The sequence below is a fragment of the Pelodiscus sinensis genome, chromosome 6 (assembly GCF_052426305.1).
Source record: "Pelodiscus sinensis isolate ZL-2025 chromosome 6, ASM5242630v1, whole genome shotgun sequence".
In the NCBI taxonomy this organism is placed as follows: domain Eukaryota; kingdom Metazoa; phylum Chordata; order Testudines; family Trionychidae; genus Pelodiscus; species Pelodiscus sinensis.
The window spans coordinates 32,015,652-32,038,071 of record NC_143057.1 but is presented as its reverse complement, the minus strand read 5'-3'; positions in this window follow the sequence as shown (position 1 = coordinate 32,038,071).

Here is a 22,420-nt window from a genome sequence, read left to right as displayed (position 1 = left end):
CGCATTACTCAGCCTGGTATTTAAGCTGGTGCTATTTTGACATTTCTTTTGCTGCCACAGCAAAACCTTTTCTAGTGTTTACACTTTTCCTGTCCTCTTTCTGGCATATGGATGTCGGCCTATATCGAAAGGTTCATCTTAACCAGTCACATTTATTTTTATATTTGTTTTAGTTAAGCATTTTTTTCAGACCATAGCAAGGGGGAGAGAGACTCAGGAACTTTGCCTGGATATCGAGGCACTTCATTAGGGCTTGGGATCACTTAATGTGTCTGCCACGGACTTCCTTTGGCGATCTTGGGATAGTTGCTTTTTCCGTCAGGTTTCATTCTCTGTCTGATGCTAACAACAGGCCCTTTGACTTCCACCTCTCTTTGGCGTAAGGCCTTTTCTTTATTTTTGTGACTGCATTGTGCTGAGCACAATAGGGTCTTTTTCCAAATAAAGCCTCACAGGGCATGTCAGTGTCTGGATCCACAGGATTCTGTGAATGGGGCTTGTTCTGGCATACCAAAAATAGCTGTGTAGAATGATGTTGCTTTGATATCCTGGGTCAGGCAGGAGCTGACTCTGAAGCCTGCTCAGCCCCTGCGCCTCAGCTTCTACATCGCTCTTTTTAGGCCAGGTCTACACTAGCAAGCAATGTTGAACTAAGATACACAACTCCAGCTACGTGAATAGCATAGCTGGAGTTGACATATCTTAGTCTGAATGACCACGGGGTCCTCAGCAAGGGGAACCAACAGGAGAAACTCTCCCGTTGACTTTCCTTACTACTTGCAACCCGATGGAGTACTGGAGTCAACAGGAATGTGATCAGAGGGTGGGTCTTTACAGCGCAGTGCTGATCTTCCGATAAGCATAGACAAGGCCTTGGGTGTGCTATTGTAAGCCCCAATGACACTAGTCTGTGGAGCTCACTCCTAGATGCAGTGTGTATATACCCTAGGTACTCCTGAAATGCAAAAATTATAATGGAAAAAGGCAAAGGTCTACTTATGTGACATTGGTAGTAGCCCAGGTGCACTTTAATGTGTGGTTTTCCTGTGAAAAGTGACTGCTAAGCAAGCACAGCTTAACTTAACAGACCCCATGGGTGGTTCAGGCACATCTGCTCACTTTAGTGTCAAAAAATAAGTTGTTGCTGATTTTTACATTGGTTAGTTTTGCAATCAGTACAGAAAAGATTTAATGAACTGCATTGTATTGCATCTTGGATATCACTGACATCATTGTTTATCAGTTACACTCATGCAAACCTATTGACAGCAGTGGAATTGCATAGGTTTTACAGCAGGGATAATTTGAAGACTAATGCGTCCACTGATGCCCTTAGTGGTGCTGCAGTTCCTTTGTGATTGATGGTAAAACATGAGGTAGGAAGAGCATCGCTTAACTGCCAAAGCCCAGGCTAGTGGTTGGAAACCCACCTCCCATATTTTTAACCTATAAACAAAGCATATTTAAAAGAGAAATCAACGAGAAGAGAGAAACAATAAACATGGAACCTCAGCATAACATTCTTAGAGTCACTTTCCAGATCAGGAACTCATTGAAATGTCTAAAACTAACCTTGCTTCTCTTCTATTAAAGCATGAGTGTAGGAGCTATTTTCAAATATTATAGAACATATGCAATTGTAATACTTTAATCTCCTCTGGTTTTTGTGTTCATTGGCAGGTTTCTGTGCAAGGAAAAGAACCTTTAAACTGTGTCACCATACTGCAGAAAAAAAAAGTGCACAGAAACTAGGGCTGGGATTTTCAATGTTTATTCTTAATATATCAAGATAATGAACACTATCCTCTAAACCACTGGCACCCACTCGACACCTTCCTGTATAGGAGTAGAATCTACAAAAGGGCAGAAGTACTAAACAAGCTCATGCAATACATTATTATCCTGGGAAATCAGCAGAGGAGTGAAACAAATACACATGTATCTTGATGCTGAAGGAAAGCCTGTGTGGACCTGGTACATTGGAGAACTCATGCAAAGTTCATCGTCACTTAAAGATGATCACTGTTCATGCTCCTAAGTCCAGTAAGACCTTGAATTATCAGTGGCATAAGTAATGGCCATCCAAGTTGTGATACAGGAGATTAATTTGAGCGCCAAGGACTAAATTTCACAAACTGAGCTTTCAAAATTCATACACTTTTTTTTTGCACTTGCAGTTCAGTTGTGAGCCCACATTTGAATACTATTTAATGAAGTAGCTAGATGTACAAGCAATCCAATTTATCCTTTAAGGTTTTGCGCACCCGAACAGGGTTGCTGAGCGTATGCTCTTCTGAACATTTACCTCTAAACCATTTCTTTTGGAAGAATTATTAGTGCTTATAAAAGGTGCTGGATTAAACAGTGGTGTAAACCAATCTGCTCTATCCACAAAGAAGGTATAATATGGACAACAGCAGTGTCTACACTCTTTTACTAATACATTTTACCACTGACTTAGAACAATTGTCTCCAGAAATTAGGTTAGGTTAGGACAGCCTCAACTGTTGCTATTTGTATTGATTCAGTGAGGTAAAATGCATTTCTGTTCCATTCTTTGTCTTTTTACCTATAGTATGAATTAAGCTGGCTCCATCAATGGAAAGTCTGAACACAAGTGACACCTACAAATAGGAACACCTCTGGGCACCCCATAACTAGACTAAAACCAATTCATTTCCTGTAGCTCATCTAAGAACTATCAGATGGGAATGGCTTTTAGCCACCTCCAAATAGTGATTTAAACTGGTGACTTAGAGGTATGCAGACCTCAAACATACCAAATATTTTAAAAAATGCGTGTCCCAGGTTACCCTAGTGTATCTGCAGGAATTCAAGAACCAAGGTTCAATGTTTGTTCTGCATAAGTCTTTTTCTTCCCCATTATTCCTGTCTGTCGCCTTTTGGAGCATCTACATCTCAGCCTACAACAATAGCAAAGGTTTCACTCTGCTGTAAACACTCCAGACTGTAGAATGTGTGTCAGCTGAAGGAATCAGGTTTTACCAGTTTCTCCTCTGAAGTGCCTTGTGCGGCATGTTAAATCCTTTCAAAACAGGACTGAAGGGCAGAAAAATAGAATTCTTACAGGTTTTTCTTCATTATTAAAATAAATGGATCACCACACGAGTAAACAGTTCACAAATAAGTGGAAAAGTCAATACTAAAGGCTTGTTTACTATAGTTTGTGGTCAAACTGTAGCTGGAGAGAAAACATTATTTGCTTAAATCTCATTGGAGGTCACATATACCTCAAAATATTTCAAATAAAAGCACAATTTGCTAAACATTGGCAGTGATTTTCTTTGTAAATAGATTTAACCTTGGACCCCTCTGTCATCTTGTATTTTTACACAGGAAATTACTTTTCTGCATCCTCTGTGTGCATAGAGAAGAGAGAAAGTTGAAAAACTCCAAGGGATTTCCAAAAAGCCTCCATATAAATTTTAAAATTAAACAGATGTTATGTGATTACCATTAAATCGGAGGCATGGGTTCCTCGGTTATAAACTATATGTGATGTTCTGAAGCAAGAGATGAAATGGAGTTTTTTCTATTACCAAAGGTTTTCCAGATCAAAAAGTTCAGGATTTAGATGAATCCGTATAGGTCTTGGGCTCCAACAAGAGTTTATAAACATCCAAAATAAGTAAATGCTCTCACAGTTTCTAGGAAACAGCCACAAAAGGAGATGCTCTGCAACTGTTCAGCCTCTGGGAATGAAACTGTGCAGTACCAAGGGACTGCTTCATTGAAGTCAATAGAAAGTTGATTTTAATGGGAGTTGGATTGGACCTCACATGAGCTAAAGTTAAAGCAGCTCTACTTGCTCTGGTCACCTGCTGAGGTCCTTGTCCCACATCTGTAATACCAAAAGAACTTCACAGATTGTATTAATGTGGTCTAAAACAGTGGTCCTCCACCAGAGGCCTGAAACTCCCTGGGAGGCCACAAGCAGGTTCCAAAAGGTCTGTCAAGCAGGGCCAGCATTAGACTTGTTGGGGTCCACAGCAGAAAGCTGAAGTCCAACTGAAAAGGGCTGAAGCTCAGGGCCCCAAGCCCTTCCACCTGGGGCTGAAGTCAAATCCTGAACAAATTAGCTTAGTGCAACCTCCCTATGAGCAATTGCCACTGCTTGCTACCCTTTAACCGTGGCCCTAGCTCAGAGAGAACAAGGTTGAGAACCTCTGGTCTAAATAGCATTTTTATGAAGAGTTGTGGCTGGGTGTGGAGGGGACACTCAGGATAGATATGGTGCTACCACACTTTGTGGGATTACACATAATTTACGTGTCTCAACATTCTGATCCTCCATTGTAGCCCTCTGAATGTACGTGGTCTGGTATTTTCAGGTGGAGTTAGGTACCCATTTTCTACTGGGTGTCAGATCCTGTATGCTTCTCTCAAAAACTCTGCCATAAAGACTTAACTCCCCTTCTTTCCGTTTTTCAATTATATAAAGACTTTTGAGAGAGAAGTGGGTTTGTTCCATTATGCTTATTCTGCTGGGAGTAAAGTTTGGTCTGATGAAGCTTCTCTCAGTATATGACCCAGATGTCATACGATTATACAATAGTAGCCACATGTTGGTCATGGTTAATTTGTTTATTATCAGTGTTGGCTCTCTCTTGCAATGGGTTGCTCATTTGGGCCATGTCTACACTAGAAAACTATTTCATCATTACTAAAATTGACTTAACTCCCAATTTAATAAATTCAAACAAGCGTGTTCTCCCTGTGGGGAAGTACTGAAATTAGTCCAAGGCAGGCTCTGTTAATGTGGATGCACTTTCTTGGACTTAGAGCCCCAGGAAGCACTGGAGAGTATAATTACAATTTGAATTAATCTGGTGTGTAATTAGTTTGAATTAGCAGCACTGGAGCATCCACAATAATGTTATTTCAGAATTAGCATTACTCCCGATGAAAAGTAGGAGTACAGAGTTTGAAGTCCACAGTCCGTTATTTTGAAACAACAGGCTTGGTAATGTGGATGCTCCACTTATAAATTCAATCTTGGTGAGGGGTGTTATTTCAAAATAAAGTCTGAGTGTAGATCAGGGCTTGTTTATATAATGTAGTGAAACCTCTCACATCATTATCAAAATTGTTGCTGTTGTTTCTGTCAGTTCCTTCCCTTTTATGGAGGAATGGACTGATTCCCACATCTAGCTCCTTGGATTTCTTTCCCTGGCTGTCATGCCTGACCACCGTAGTTTGACACTGTTTGTGACAATAGCATTCAATCTTTGAGTTTTGAAATGAGTGATACATATTGCCTATTGTGGGAGCATTCATGTTCTTTTTTCAATAAGCCAAAGTCACTCTACGTACAACTATTTGGAGACAATGGAATTACATCAGGAATAAGTAATGGTCCAATAGGCCCAATTCTCCTTTCAGCTGCACTGATATAAACCATTAGTGACTATGCTGAAATCAATAGCATCATACAGTTGTAAAACCAACTTTAGCTGAGAAGAGAATATGGTGCAATGGGGGACAGCCTGCGTAAGTGTCAATTGGTATAACTCCACTAACATCAATGGGGCTACACCAAATTGTAAAATGACTTTGACAAAAGCCAAGAGGGAGATTTTTTTGGGCAGAGTACTGGAGAAATAGAGGCTTGGAACTGTGAGCATAGAAACGACCTCTCGTTTGTGTTCAGGGAAACAGGACTTTGTGGCTGTTCTTTGTAAAGCAAAAAGAGGAATGCATTAAAGAAATACATGACTATCATCAATTTCTTCTCCTAAAGGAAACAATCCACAAGGCCTTGAATTTTGGCCCACCACTTGGGCTAGGAAAAAAAAAAGAGTAATGATATACCGAATACTGTTGTTTAGCAGTGAACCCATCAGTTACTTTTCTTTTTATCAGTGAGTAACCCTGATAGATATCTACACACTTCTTCAGTTGGTGACACATTTGTCCTCTTTTTTAACCCATGGCATAAGATAATGTGTCCAAGTTATGTGGCATGTTGTTCCTGAAAAACAGGCATTAGTTGTAGATCTTCCTTGTCTTGGTTAAAAGTGACTTTTCATGATAACTTTCATTTTTAAAAAATATGTCCTATTTCAGCTTCATTTTCCTCTGGATTTCCTCCATCTGGTTTTTATCTGACCCTGAGCAGCTGTCCAAGGTGTATATATCCTTTTGCTTGTTTCATCTTTGCTGAGATGCCTTTCTATTGCATGTCTGTTTAACATGATCTTTATTTGGCTCCATTTCATTTTTAATCTTACTTCTGACCTTAGTGATTGAGCACCTCTGTCAAGTTCCTGTTGTTTAAGTGTATTGAACGAGCACAGAACAATATGCTCTGAGATGGCTCAGTCACTCTTTTAAAAAAATTAACCCAATATTATTTAACTCTCTGTGACTTGCACTACTGGCTGATTAATTTCCTTAAAAGTATCTACTGTTCCTGGTACTTCCACACATAGGGGAGAACTTGCACTCACAAATCCAGCTGCACATTCACTCTCTCTTGCAATCCCTTCGCGTGCTCTGGAGAGGTCCAGCATGGAGGATGAGGACTAAGCTCACAAGACTAAGCAGCATAAGTTGCCTAAGAGTCTGCAGTAACTTGCTATACTTCTCCTTCAATGCCATAGCATTATTGACTGCCAGAACTTTCTCTTTTAAAAGGGGTTGCAAGAGCAGCAATGATCAGGGAAGCACCAGACAACACTGTTCTTTTTGGAATGATATTTTAATTGAAAAAAACAAAAAAACAACCCAACAAAAATGAAATATTGAAAGCTGATGCTTCAAGACAATGGAAATGTTTGTGAAAGCATGTCAATTTCTTCTGTGTATCCCATTGTTCAACAACAATTCTAAACAAAAGACATCAGAATCTTGTTTTTTCAATTTTCAAATAACTTCAATTTGTATGGTTTCATTTTAGGTGAGAAAAATCCAGCTTCTTTCATTTTCCTCTTTTTCTGCCAGAAAAAAAAAGAGAAAAAAGTAAAAAAAAAAAAAAAAAAAAAAAATCAAAGAAAGTGTTCTCATCCCCCACTTCTAGTGAAAAAAAGTAAAAAAGTAAGAGAAAGTGGGAGCCTTTCCTGATGTGAACTTGTTCATGAAAAATAGAGTGAACATCATTTTTAAAAGGATAAAACATTTTTTGTTGTGACACGCACAAATGAGTGAAGAACTAATGGGGATACAATACGTTGGAGAGGGTTTTGCAGCGGGTTTTGCACTCATCTGTGGCAGACTCACGCACCAATCACCTGGATTACTTCTACAGTGAAGTGGTGCCCTTTGTTGATGTCCCTTGCTCCTGCTGGACCATAGACATCCAAGTGGATGGTCCATATGGTGGAGCCCTTAGGTTACAGGATGGTGTACTTTATCAGGGTAGTTGGAAAGCACGTGAATGATATTCCAATTTGTATTAGTGTTGCAAAGCTAAGGAGGTAGAGCTATGCTTCTGAGGTATGCTTCAATCCCTGTACTGAGAAGCACTGATATACCATTGGTGTGTGTTGTCACTCCTTTCTCTGGAGACATCTTCATCTCTGTTGATTTACGGGACACTGGAGTTGGTCATGTAGCATATAAGAATTATTCACAATAGTCTTTGGATATATACATAAAATATGCCCATGGTAATTACAAAATACTTTACTCTGCAATGTGGATGAAATTCACCCTCTATACTCACACAAAGTCTGAGCAAACTTTGCTGTTTTCCCCATCAAGGATGGGAGTGAGGATCAGCTTTGGCCTCCAACACATGAACAGGGCTCATTGAAGTTCCTCAGTCCTTCCATGGCTATTGCTTAGATCCCTAAACTAGAGCATGGGCTACAATACCTAAGTATACTCAATGGCTAGTCCACATTCCTCCCATGACCTGCCTCTAAAATGTCTCTTTCCTGCCCATAGCTAGCTGTCCATCATGTATATTTATGTTTGAATACCTATTTTCTCCTGTAGAAGTAATAATTCCCAGGATTAATTTCTATAACATCCCCTTTGGCAGGCAAGGGGAAGCCCAAAATATTGTTGCAAGATCTTCTATGGCCAATCCCCATACAGAGCATATATGTGCATCCACGTGCTGTGTCCTAATGCAGAATCACTTTAATTTCCTACTAATGATTTTTTTTCTTTCCCAGGCAACTGCAGCTTTTAGGACAAGTCCCAGCAATTGGCACATCATGCATTCTTGCTTGTATATTCCTCGGCTAACTGCTGTTCCTCACATGGTTCAGCTGAACATACAAAGTAGCTTCAGGGCAGGGCCATCACAACAGAATAAATGATTTAAGGATAAAAATGGATTTAAAAAGATGCTGAGATGTTAGAAATGAATTGCCAAAATATAATTAGATCTTTTAAAAAGAATAATAAACATTATGAATAACTCAAAGGCAGAACAGAAGCTCAAGCATGTTCAGTTAGCTAGATGGGAAAATGGAAACAAGATAGACAAAAGAAAAAAAACATGGTAAGGATTCCGTGTATTTAGTTCCAAATATAGAGGTATTTTTATGGTGGTTTTATTATGCTCATATGTGTACACTTTGATGTGTATTCTACATACTTTTATCTGATTAGTCTTTTAAGAAGATAAATCAGATACATTCTGAACATACAGGATTTTTTTTAAAAAATGAGCTTCACCAAAATTTATCTTTTTTCAAAAGGATATAAGTTTAACTTTTTCCCCGTTTTTAAAAAATCACCTGAAATCAATTAGAATTCCTTTACTGCTAAGTTGATTTATAGTACTGTAATACGGCACTGAAAATATGAAAGCAGAGAAGCAATATTTCAAAATGGAGCATAAAATCAACAATAAAAATGTATATTTATAACCCGAAAAGTATGATTTCATCTTGGAGAATTACCAAGCTAATAGCAGTAATAAGCATGATTTTAGTTGTACCATATTGTACTTATTAAACACTTCAGGGGACTTGTGAATAAATCAAATCACAAGATCATTTCTGGATATTTGAACATATTTTTAAATATTGTAAAAATGTGGAAAAGTATCACAACTGGTTATCATTTGTTCATGTTTTCCAAAAAGGTTTTACTCGTAAACCTCATTGTTACATCTTCAAAAATCCTGGGTTGATGCCCGTAGCCTGGAAAAACAAACTCCATTTAATAAATGTAGATTTAATATGTTTAGGAGATAAAAATTAAACCAGAAAAATTGTGTAATAATGTGAATTATACTTACAGAAACCTTGGTTAGTCCAGAAAGGATGTTTCAGAGGAAGGTGGAAAAATATTTTATTAGCAACAATGGATCGCAACTAAAACCCTAGAGTCAGATTCTTGAACTACAATATGGAAAGTCTGGATTCAAATCTGTTCTTTACTGCTTTATAATGGGCTGAGCCTTAGAACTGGAAAAATGAGATATTCTCATGGAAGTGAATGAGAACAGCCGCATATAATTTATTGTTAATAATAATAATAATAATAATAATAATGTGCATCACAGTAGAGCCTAGGATGTAGGCAAGATTTGTGTTTCATTGTGCTATGCTGTGTAAGAGAGAGTCCCTGCCCTTAACTATGACTCTGACCACTCTGTTTTGGAACAAACCTATAGTTTCGTTCTTTAAAGATTAGATTCCACAGTTTGTATGAATTAAAGCAGCTTCCTTGAAAGTAATGATGTTATATTTAATAAAGATGCACCACTTTATAGTGACCTTACTAGTGTTAAGGCAAAAAAGTTCCCACATGCATGGAATGTGTAAATGCGAGGTGGAATTTATTGGTCTACTTGATTTAAAAGTATGTGAGGTCATTGTTAAGGTTTTGCATTAGAGTGCAAACTGGTGTGCTTAATGATTTTAGGGATCTGCTGGAAATGGAAGTGAGAGCCTTATGAAACACTGGAATGTGTTCGGGTATGTCTAGACTACATGGCTCCGTCCAAGGAGCCATGTAAACTAGTTTACCCGGCATAGTCAATGAAGCAGGGATTTAAATAATCCCCGCTTCATTGAAATAAACATGGCCGCCGTGCTGTGCCGACAATCAGCTGATCTGGCACAGCGTGGCAGTCTAGACACAGATCTGTCGGCTGGGGAAGCCTTTGCTGACCGATCCCTTATGCCTCATGAAACAAGGTTTACAAGATCGGTCAGCAAAGGCTTCGCCAGCTGACAGATCCGCATCTAGACTGCTGTGCTGGATCAGCTGTGCCTGATCAGCTGATCATCGGCACAGCGCGGCAGCCATGTTTATTTTAATGAAGCGGGGATTATTTAAATCCCCACCTCATTGACTATGCCGGGTAAACTAGTTTACATGGCTCCGACGACGGAGCCATTTAGTCTAGACACACCCTTACAGACAGTGTCGTAGACACACTACCAAGGGAGAAAGGAAGGCAGAAATCTTTCCCCTTCTTTCCCATGCTTTAAAGGTTTGGGTATATGAGGTGTGTCCTACTACAACTTGGGCCTGGTCTACACTACAACTAAAGGTCAGCTTAAGGTGTGCAATTCCGGCTACATACAAAACATAGCAGGAGTCAACATACCTTAACCTTAGCTTCAGTGCCATCCTCACAGCAGGTTAACAGGAGAAATGCTCCCATTGACTTCCGTTACTCCTTGGGTGCTTATCTAAATCTTATCTGAAACTCAAAGATCACCAATGTGGAGCTGGAACTCTGAGGAGGACAGCATCTCGTGGTATTTCTCAACTTCTGTGCCCACCCAGTAACAAGAAGTGTAATGATGTAGAGAGGGGGAAGTCACCTGAAATTCTTTGAACCTCAATTTTTTTAAAAAAAGGAGTTATAAGTTATCTTTGAGGACTTTGAAGTTTTGTGTCAGTTCCTCTTTACTTGAGAGAAATCTTGAGTAGAACAAACTGACATGTGGCATACCAGATGTACATGTCATGAGCCATTACTGAGAAGCAAGATCCAGATTCCGTAAAGAAATCCAGTTGCGAGGACCTTTACTTCCACATTGAATCACATTTAGATGAATAGGAATTTATGCAGGCATGTAGGTGGGCATGTTTGCGTAGAGTCAATTGCACAAATAGGGCCCTTGTTTGCAACAGTTTTGCATGCAAGATTTTCTTTTCCTTTCTTAAACTTTGTCGTCCAAGAGTGTCTATTGTCTATAAGCAAAAAGATATTGAGTTTTGGTTTTTTTAATACAGTACTATGAACAACCAAAGTGTGTGACTACTACCTTCCAATAGCCTATGCATCCTTCTAGATTAAAAACAGCTAATGTCATTATTTTTCTAAGTTTGTGGTAAAACAAATTCCCGCTTGGTGTGAACACCATGAAATGACATGTTGCAGCCAATAGCAGATTGCTCTGGCTGAATTAAAAACCCTTCAAAAATAAGTGTTGAAATAGAAACACTGACAAAACCTTTTATGATCACAGAAAAAACATGACAACAGAGCTCTGTTCACACTACTAAGAAAGCCATAATACTTTGTTGAGGATTCAGTTCTGGACTCTCATATAGGCAACATTTGGCTTCTCTCCTCCTTTCCTTCAGGAAAAGAAATGAAAGGGAAGTGTTAGGATCCACCCTGGAAGAGAGGCATGGGCTGTTTGTTTCATAGGCCAACAACAAATAATAGAATTCTGGAAAGGCCTCCATGCTGAAGAACTTGTGCCCATTGCAGCTTCTGATTTTGTTTAGTGTTAATCTGAAGATGAATAACCATTTCTTTGAAGGGGCCGGAGGGATAGTCAATTCCCCTTGTGCACATATTTACATTTGCCTTTTTGGAAAGCTCAAGCAGCAAACATGAAGCCTGGAAACTAGCAGACACAAGTGATGTTTGGAGCAAAAGAAGTTTTTCCCCTATAAAGCTCTATTAGTTTCAGATTCAAGTAGACAGCCCCTAGAGTAAAACTTATACCAGAATTTATATTTTCAAATACATTGAGTTTGGTTCTCTTCTTATGCCATCTGTACTTTTTGGTGGGGAGAGAAAGAGATAAGTGGACAGCAAGGAAATATAACCACAGGTGAAGCATATCCTGAGAAAACACTTATTACTTCATAGGTTAGCAGCTCTCCACACATTGACTGCTTGCTGCTGATCTAAGGATAATTTATTGGTTCCATGTGACTGATTCTGCTCTCTTCCTATGTTGCTGCTTATCTACTGGTGTCATACACTCATAGAAAGGATTGCAAGGACCAGCTAGTCTAACCCTTAAGATAAAGGATTTTTGGAGCCTAAATAATCCAAGACAAACTGCCTTTCAAGTCTTCTTTTGAAAACCTCAAGTGATGGAGCTTCCATGGCTTCCATGTCATTCAGAACCTCTCTTTAGGTATTCCTTCTCTTTACTCCCGCACATTTGTCAAAATAGCTGTAAAGAAGGAGTGAGACTAGCCATGAAAGGAGGTGGGAAGGAAGACCACAAACCCCAGCAGGAAAGCAGCCCAAATCTGTTAGAAGGAAAGTAAATAAGAACTTGCCAGCAAGCCCAAGTGCTGAGTTTCTCTAGGGAGGTGCAAAGGAAAGGAGAGGTGAATGGGGAAGTGCTGGGGGTTAAGGCAGAAAGAAGTTGGAGACTATGATGGCAGAATAGGAAAGACAAATGGAAAGGAGAGATGAAACCAAAAAGGAAGTGTGATGGGGGTGTCGCTGCCCCGTACTGATGGGCACGCAGATGCGGCTCTTTGGAGCAAGATCCTGCTGCCGTGGTGCGTCTGCTACACATGCAGTGCAGCCAAATCTGGCAGCTGCTAGGACCCTGGGGAGGAACCAGGCTAGAGCCGTATCACAGCCATGCATCAGCGGCAAGGCGCCCAGGACACCAGCAGCCCCAGCACATAAGAGGGGGAGGAGGAGGCCAGGAAAGGGGGAAGACCCTGGGGAGAGAGCCGGGCTTGCTCTTGTGTCTCCCAGAGGTAGCTGGCCAGCTGGATGGTCCCTGAGCGACGCCAAAGCTGATCGGAGCCTTCACCCCAGGCGCGGAGGAGGCAGTACTTAACCACGGGTGGAGCGAGTTTCCCAGGGGCCAACTAGCATGGTTTGCCCCCAAGCTGGAAGGGACGCCCAATCCAGTATTATAAAGGAGAGTGAACCCAGACTCTGGGTGGGGAGTCGGGTCCAGGTGGGAAATATCCCTGGTGGGATGATTGTGCCAGGGTAAACTGGATGAAAAAGGGGGTGGGAACCCACCAGATACCTATACAGCGGGCAAGGACCCCCACAAGTGATGGAGAACGTGAGCATCGTAGCCCTAAGGGGGGAGGAAAAAAAACTTTTTATATCTATGTATCTATCTATATATAAGAGGGTGGAGGTTTAAAGTTATAGGGGTAAATAGGTATAAGATAGACATGGAAATGAACAAACTATTAGAATGTCTGGCAGAAAGCCAACAACAAAAACAGCAGCAGCAAACACAGTTGATTCAACAGATGGCCACCCAGTACCGGGAGCAGCAACAGCTGATGAGAGAACTGGTTGACCACCAACAGAGGCAACAGGAGAGGTGGATGCAATAGTGGTCCACGATGCCTTCACCAGGAGCAGTCAGAACTCCCCTTGAGGGGGTAGGGAGCGGATCCCCTGTCACTTTACCCCTGCGACTAACGAAGATGGGTTCGGGAGATGACGCAGATGCTTTCTTGGTGACATTCGAGAGAGTGGCTGTGGTGGCCCACTGGTCAGAGGCACATTGGGCAACCTTGTTGGCACCATACCTTACAGGCCGGGCCCAGTTGGCATATCGAGGTCTTTCAGCCCGAGATGCACTCCTCTATCACAAGGTAAAAGAAGCCATATTGGACCAAACTGGGGTGATGCCTGAGACATACAGGCAACGGTTCTGAGGAGAACGTTATAGATTGGGGAAACATCCACAGGCTACAGAGACTACAGGAAACTTCTTGGTGCTGGCTAGAACCTGAAAAGTGGACCAGTGCCCAGGTGGCGGAGCTCATTGTTTTAGACCAGTTTTTACAAATTCTTCCAACGGAAAGGCGGATGTGGGTCTGGTAACATCAACCTTAGACCCTCGGTGAGGCCATAGGGCTGATGGAAAACTACTTGGACACCGAGAGATGGAAGGAGAAAGGAATGGAGTCTCGAGAGTCGCCAGGTGGGAAACCCCTGGTCAGGCAGGCCCGTGTCAACTGAGGGAGAAATGGAGCGGAGGCCGGACCAGCACCTGCCCTGATACCCGGGGAAGGAATATGGTGAGGCCCAGAGGAGTTTGTTGGACAGGAAACCAAGGGATAGGGGTCACCTCATCTGGAGGAGGGAATGCGTCCATCTCAGCCAGGCTCCCTATCCTGGAATGCGTGTTATGAATGTGGTCAAGCAGGACATTTTAAACGTGACTGTCCTTTCATGGACTGCTCCTACGGTCAAGTCATGGCAGCCAACCTCAGGGCGAGACTAAGGTATCTGACGAAGATTACAATACAGGTAAGACTGGAGGGAAAGCCCGTGTCTGCTCTGGTGGACTCAGGTTGTAACCAGACCCTGGTCTGGGTGGAGTTGGTCCCAGAGGGGGAGACAGCAAGGGCACCCGTGCTGATACAATGTATTCATGGGGATATCAGAACTTACCCAATGGTGTGGGCTCACCTATCTGATGGAGTGGTTGAGCCATTTGTAGGGTAGCTGTTGCCCCGAGGCTCATATACCTAGTATTGCTGGGTTGAGACTGGCCTGGTTTCAGCAGGCTCATGAGGGACTGGGGCCAGGAGGAGCAGGACTGACCCCAATAGGTGACAACGGATGCCCCCAAGGAGGAGGCCTCCTGGAGTTGGGAAGTCACTTGTGGGGCAAGGATGTCACTGAACACTGAGGAGGTCGGGGCAGGGGAAGACTTTCTCTGGGAGCAACGGGAGGACCCCTCCTTGACGTATGCCTGGGAGCAAGCGGATACTCCAACCCATGGAGGCTCGTCAAGGCTGGGCACCCAGGTTTGAGGTAAGCGCTAACAGACCATACCATATAGAGTGGCAACCTGGGGATCAGGGAGAGGTCAGGGAGCTATTGGTCCTGACTCGATTTCAGAGGCAGTTATTAGACCTGGCCCACGCCAATTCGTGGGCTGGACACTGGGGATGACAAAAAAACACTACAACGAATAATACAGATGGTTTTTTTGGCTGGGCATTCATAGGGAGGTCAGGGACTTTTGTGAATTGTGCCCAGAGTACCAAAATGCCGGGTTGGGGATGGTGCTGAGGGCCCCTCTGATTCCGCTACCTGTGGTGGATGTCCCTTTTGCGCGGGTAGCTATGGATGTGGTGGGACCCCTGGAAAAATCCTGGTGGGGAAACCGGTACATTCTAGTACTCATAGATTATGCCACCTGCTATCCAGAGGCAGTCCCGCTTAGGAATGCCACGGCAGCTACCTTGGCTACAGAATTGGTGAAAATCTTTGCCCAAGTGGGGATCCCCTGGGAAATGTTGACCGACCAAGGGACTAATGTGTCAGCTAAATTAATGATGGAGTTATGCCGCCTCTTGAACATTAAGTCTCTCTGGACGTCCGTATACCACCCATAGACTGATGGGTTAGTTGAACGTTTTAATAAGACCTTAAAAGGGATGCTTTGACGGTTTGTCGCGCTGGACCTGAGGGACTGGGATATGTTGCTGCCAGCATTATTATTCACAATAAGGGATGTTCCCCAGGCATCCATGGGGTTCTCCCCCTTTGAGTTACTATACAGGAGACAAGCGAGGGGAATACTAGACCTATTACGTGAGACCTGGGAAGAACAAGACTCCTGGGTGAAGGAGACAGTCCCTTACATCATAGACCTAAGAAAGGAGTTGCAAAGTGTAGGGGAGATAGCCAGGGAGAATCTGCTATGGGCCCAAGAGACACAGGCCCAATATTATAATTGGGGCACTAAAGCCCGAACAGTCCAACTTGGAGACAGGGTGCTCCTTCTCCTGCCATAGTCAGATTCTAAGCTATTGGCCAAATGGCAAGGGCCCTTTGAGGTCCTACGACCAGTGGGACCAGTGAACTATGAGGTGAGGCTGACAGGTAAACCTAAAGACACCCAGATCTACCACGTTAATTTATTAAAGAAATGGAAACCACAGGAGGGAACGCTCATTACGTTTCAGAAACCAGAACCAGAATTGGGGCCCTGGGGAGGAGACCTGGTAGAGGCTGGTGCGGCATCCCTGGGAGCTGATTTGACAAACCAACAACAGGATGACTTGGGAGCCCTCCTACGAGAATTCACGCATATCCTATCGTCACAGCCTGGTAAAACTTCATTGATGAGCCATCACATCAGAACCTTGCCAGGACAAAAGGTACGAGACCCTTTCTGACCCCTCCCTAGGAAAATGTGGGAACCCATGTGGGATGAAGTACAATGGATGCTACAGATGGGGGTGATCAGGGAGTTGAGAAGTGAATGGCGTAGTCCAATAGTTCTGGTCCCTAAGCCGGATGGGTCTATACGATACTGCACAGATTTTCACAAAATAAATGCGATCTCAAGCTTTGACGCCTATCCCATGCCTAGAGTGGACAAATTGCTGGAAAGGCTGGTCGGGGCCTAGTACATTTCCATGCTGGATCTCACCAAAGGATACTGGCAAATCCCCTTGACCCCGGCCTCTCAAGAAAAGACAGCTTTTGCCACACCTTTTGGTCTATATCATTTTCTCACCATGCTATTTGGACTGAATGAGACCGCAGCCATGTTTCAGTGGTTGCTGGACAAAGTGCTATATGAACACCGCACATATGCTGCGGCATACATAGATGATATCGTCATCTACAGTCATTCCTGGATGGAACACCTATTACACTTGAAGGCAGTCTTGAAAACCCTGGAGGAGGCGAAGTTGATGGCCAATCCACATAAGTGCTCCTTCGGGCAAAGAGAGGTTTCATATCTCGGTTATGTGGTGGGACAGGGGAAGTTGAAGCCTCAGGTGGACAAAGTAGAGGCATTGAGAACACATCGGGCTCCCATTACAAAAAGTCATGTTTGGCAGTTCCCTGGGGCTGGCTGGGTATTATCGGCGAGTCATCCCCAACTTTGCCACCCTCGCGGCGCCCCAACAGACATAACTAGGAGTGCCCAAACACAAAAGGTCTGCTGGACTAAGCAATGCGAATGGGCGTTTCAAGCACTGAAGCTCTGGTTGACACCAGCTCCAGTCCTATCTCAGCCCGACTTTACAAAGACATTCATTGTACAAACTGATACCTCAGATCTAGGGGTGGGGGCAGTGTTGTCCCAGGAGTGGGAAGGGGCCGAACACCCCATCCTATATTTAAGCCGAAAGTTACTGCCTCAAGAACAACAATATGCTACCATAGAAAAAGAAGAACTAGCCGTTAAATGGGTGATGGTGACGCTGTGCTATTATTTGTTAGGGAACGCCTTCCAATTGGGAACTGACCACGCGCCACTGCGGTGGATACATACTATGAAGGACACTAATCCCCGTATTATGAGGTGGTATTTATCGTTACAGCCCTATAAATTTGAGGTGTTGCATAGGCCGGGTAAGGCCCATACTAATGCTGATTTCTTCTCTAGCTATCTGTCCATGGGGAGGAACTCAGAAGGAGAACAGATTCTAAGGGGGGGGCAGTGTGAGACGGGGTGTTGCCACCCTGAATTGACGGGTGTGCGGATGCGGCTCTCTGAGGTGAGATCCACCACCGTGGCGCATCTGCCGTGTATGCTCTGTTGTGGTGCCGCCAAATCTGGCAGCCGCTAGGACTCTGGGGAGAAACTGGGCTGGGGCCATATTGTGGCTGTGTGTCAGCGGTGGGGTGCCCAGGGCACCAGAATCCCCAGTGCATAAGAGGGGGAGGAGGAGGTCAGGAAAGGGAGAGAGAGCCAGGTTTGCTCTTGTCTCTCTCACAGGCAGCTGGCCAGCCGGATGGTCCCCGAATGATGCCAAAGCTGATCAGGGCCTTTACCCCAGGTACAGAGGGGGCAGCACTGAACCCACGGGCAGAACGAGTTTCCCGGGGGCCAACAGGTGTGGTTTACCCCCACACCGGAAGGCACGCCTGATCCACTATTTTAAAGGAGAGTGAACCCAGACTCCGGGTGGGGAAGTCGGGTTCAGGTGGGAAATATCCCCGGCGGGACGATTGAGCTGGGATGAACTGGACGAAAAAGGGGGCAGGGTCCCTATAGACCTATATAGGGGGCAAGGACCCTGTGAAGGGGCTGGCCAGCCCTGCACTGAACATGGGGGCAGAGAGCCTGTCTATTGAGTGGAATACACCCCTCCCCCGCAGCCCTGCTGGGAGTGCTCACAGTGCAGCTGCTCTGTATAAAAGGCTGCCGGGCTGCTCAGTTGGGGCTGGCCACTGGAGGGGAAGGTGCTCCTCTCCAGGCACCGGAGCCACAGCCACAGCAGCTGGACCAGGTACCCCTGCCGCTGTTGTCGCCGGGACGAGCCAGACCGCAACACCGGCCGCGCTGTGCAGCCTCCCTAGAAGCCGTTGCTGCCCCGGCCCCTGCTGTCTCCCAAGCCACGCCTGCTGACATCGCTGCAGTTGCCGGACCCGCACCTACAGGTGGGACCACCATCAGACTGGGCAAGGGGGTAGGAAGCAACCCAGGGCAGGGGCCAGAAAAGGCCCCAGCGGGTTCAGTGAGTTTCAGGGAGGACGCCCCACTGAGCCAGTGGTGGGAACCACCCCCCACTGACAGGGCCCTGGGAAAGGGCCCGGTGGAGAGGGAGGGCCTGGGCCCCCCTACCCCTTCCTCCCAGATCCCGGACGACGAGGGGATCCATTTAAAGGACTAGGCCATGGGGCCTGCATTTAGAAGACTAGGCCTCTGGGCCTCCATTTAAGGGGACTGGACCTTGGGGAGAAGAGGGCGGGGCTGGTGAACCCGCCACAGACCCCCACAGAAAGGAAACATTTGTGTTCAATTTTACTTGCTGTTCACTCTCAAGATCAGAAACTGGCTTTAACGTTAATTTTCACTTTTGGATTTATCCGTACTGTAGTTGTTGGATGCATGAGATGCAATTGTAGGTTCTTGACTGGGAGGGATGGTAGAGAAGATGTTCCACATGATTGATAGATATAGATATTGATCTCTCTCTCTCTCTCTCTCTCTCAGGGCCTCCAGATATGAGAGAGAGAGAGAGAGAGAGAGAGAGAGAGTCTGTCATTTGGCGCTTATAGGAGTTATATAGCTTTATTTTTGTCATCATGTTTTCCAGCCCCTTTCACTTCGTCTATAAGTAGCTATGCATAGTTTGTGAGGAATTCTGCACCGTGTGTTGTCCTCATGAAAGTGTCTTTGGTTCTCTGTCTGGGCTAACTGAAACTTTTCAATATTCTTCATTTTATCAAAGACTTGAAAATTATACTCTAGAAAACTGAAACAAAACAAAACGATTATTTCTTTAGATTCCCACCAGCCCCCGAAAATATTTACCATTTCCCATGCAGCTCTACACTAGCCTAATCTAGGTATCGGATTAGCTGATGGGACAGTTTTTAAAAGAATGTCCCCAAAGAGTGGGGTATTATTTTATTAATGTCTTAATATCAGTAGTTTTCATCCTCCTCTCAGTGTCAATACACATAAAAATTACTCCTGTAATATACAGCTAATAACTTTGTAGCCACAGTATTTTAGGCTAATACCCATGTATCTAGGCTATAGATAGATCTTCTCTGCCCATCAACGGTATGTGAGGGCCCCAAGTAGTTGCAGAAATATTCTGACCCTCGGTATAAGGTGGGGAAATATTTGTATCCTTGTTTTATAGCTGAATAACTGAGGCACAGAGATGTCATGTAACTCGTGTAAGTTCAGATGTGGGCTCTGGTACAGAGCCAAAAATAGAATCCAGAGCTCCTGAGTCACAGTTCAGTGCTACCATCTCTCATCGTGAGTCTTGCAATATCAGATGTTTTTCTTAGCGCTCTAGCCCCTGGAATCACGTGATTTTGAGAGACTCAGCTTTCATTTCAGAAGTAAGTAGCTCTCGTGGTCATAGAAAAAAAACTTGAAAATATCAAATGCATTTAAAAAAAACCTCATGATTTTTTGGGAGGGTCTACCTCAAAATATTTTAACCCTGGGGTTGGCAATTCTGTTAACCCCAACACCATATTTCCTCCCTCCTGTAACACAGTACAAATGCATATTGTTTAGTGAAGTGGTTTAAAAAGAAAAAGGATTGGTAATTATCAATTTATGTCCTGCCACATGCACTCTCTTGGTAGTTGCTCCTCTTTCACTGGAGCTTGGCATTCTATAGAGACTTACCCTGACAGAATGACCCCTGTGCAGCACATTGTTGCCACCACTTGTTTGCAAAGCTACTCGTTCTTCTTTGTAGACATTCTCAGTTGGGGGAAGGAAAACTGAGTTTATACCATAAACAGGATAAAATGTCTGCTCTGTCTATGCCAGCAGGGTCCCTTTAATCTTTAATCCTTCCAAGTCTCCCTCAGAACTCTTTGAAACAACGTATTTTGCATTTCTTCCCTGACATTTGAAGCCAACAAATTTTGCATCATCTACCTATTGCAAATAAATTAAAACACGATTTCAGTCCCCATCAGGGGCCATAGACTTTTTTTAAGGTCTCCCCCAGTGGACAAGAAGTACTTTCTTTGTACAAATCTGGCTCAAAAATCTTTGGTGAATGCCCCCCCGCCTAATTCCTTTGCAAACTCCTGACTATCGGGTGTACATTTCATTACAGTGGCAGCTGCATGTTTTGCAAAAACTGGAAATTGGCAGAGATGTCCCCTCCTGCTCTCCAGCACTTCTGGAGGTGAAAGGATGTAAACTCTTAAAGTGCCCCTCCTCCACCTGACCCTGACCCCATTAGGGGCTGACAGCTGGGAAAGACATAGGAAGCAATTAAATCACACTGTATTAATCACAAAGGCTGGCTAAATGTACTTTGTATACAGCACAGGTCTGCAAAAGAGATAAAAAAAGATTTTTTAAAAAAAGAGGGGACATGGAATGCCGTTTATAAGTGGCTTTATGGCTTTGCGCTAGTAGCGTCTCCTTCTGGATCCACTTGAGGTTATTTATTTACCTAGAGTGTGTTTGAAACCTGGAAGCGTCAGGCTATGTACCCAATTAATTTTAGCACCTGTTGGCCTGGAAACACTTGGTATGAGCATTAATTGACAATGGAAAACTGAAAGACAAAATAAATTCATAGTCCACATGTAATTTTCCCAACCCCCTCCTTTCTTGGGGTTCACTTTAGACAACGATTTAAACAAAAGCTCCTCCCAGAATCCTGAGCTCTTATAGCGAGGACAATAATGATATCTAAATCAATAGATTTCAGTGAAAGGCTGTTGTTTAACTTTTGCCTGCTTCTGTTTTATTGCCTGATGGATTTTGGCTCTCAACTTTCCTCTTCAGAGGCCTACAATCCGCACCAAATGTTTCACATTACTCAGTGTGAAAAACCTCCTATTCTTTCAGATTTTTTACAAGTTCATACATCCGTGGAAACCTGATATTTCATATTTCATTCTGCTTTGTGAATGTCATTGTGAGGGATGCTGGTTCACATGCAACAGGCCTCCTCCTTCTTTGATCAGCTTGACCGCAACTAATTGTAAATGGAGAACAAATGAAAGAAATATTTATAAATTTCATGGGAATTCAGGGAGGGCCTAAGCCTTCCCTAATGCCTCCATTCACAGTAAATGTTTACTGAATACTTTTAGTCTACTGTGTACTTCAGTATTTATATAGTGTTAGGTTTTAGCTTGTTCTGAGTGGATCCAAAGAGTTAGTAAAATGATCTCCCCCCTTCTTCTCTCTTTCGCTTGTGTGTTACAAAATATTCTGTTGGCTGAGAAGAGGCTCAGTTGTTAGGCTCTGAGGTCTACAGCTGTAAGAATGGTAAGAAGGGGGGAAAATGACCGTAAAATTTAAAACAAATTTTGAGGCGCAAGGCTGAGTTGAGAAAAATCTAATGAAAAGGTAAAAGATTTGTCCAAAATAAAGTCATACATGTTCCTAGCCAAGATAAACAGCTGTTAGGTTGCGTAGGCTAGGTCCTAAAACCAACCCAACTAAAAGTTGAATATTCTGAAATTAATCAGCACTTTTCAAGGGAACAAGAAACAAGCATTCCTCTTTTCAGCCTCTCCCTCTGACATTTTTCTTGCTGATCCCTGCTCTTACTTCCTCTGCTCCTTTGTTCACTCGGCTTTCACAGTAGGAAACAAACAGGGACCCAATATCCTACATTTCTCACTCTGCTTCTATTCAGCTTGCTTCCAGTGGGAGCATCTCTCATTGCAATAGGGGAGAGGCGATTTATTGCTTGCACCATACTGTGTACAATTTTGCACATGTGTTATATATACACCAATTTTGTGTGTGTTTCTAATGTGTAGGAAGAGGGACAGTATGGCTGCTCCAGAGAAGGGGCCAGGTGTGCTCTAGTATAA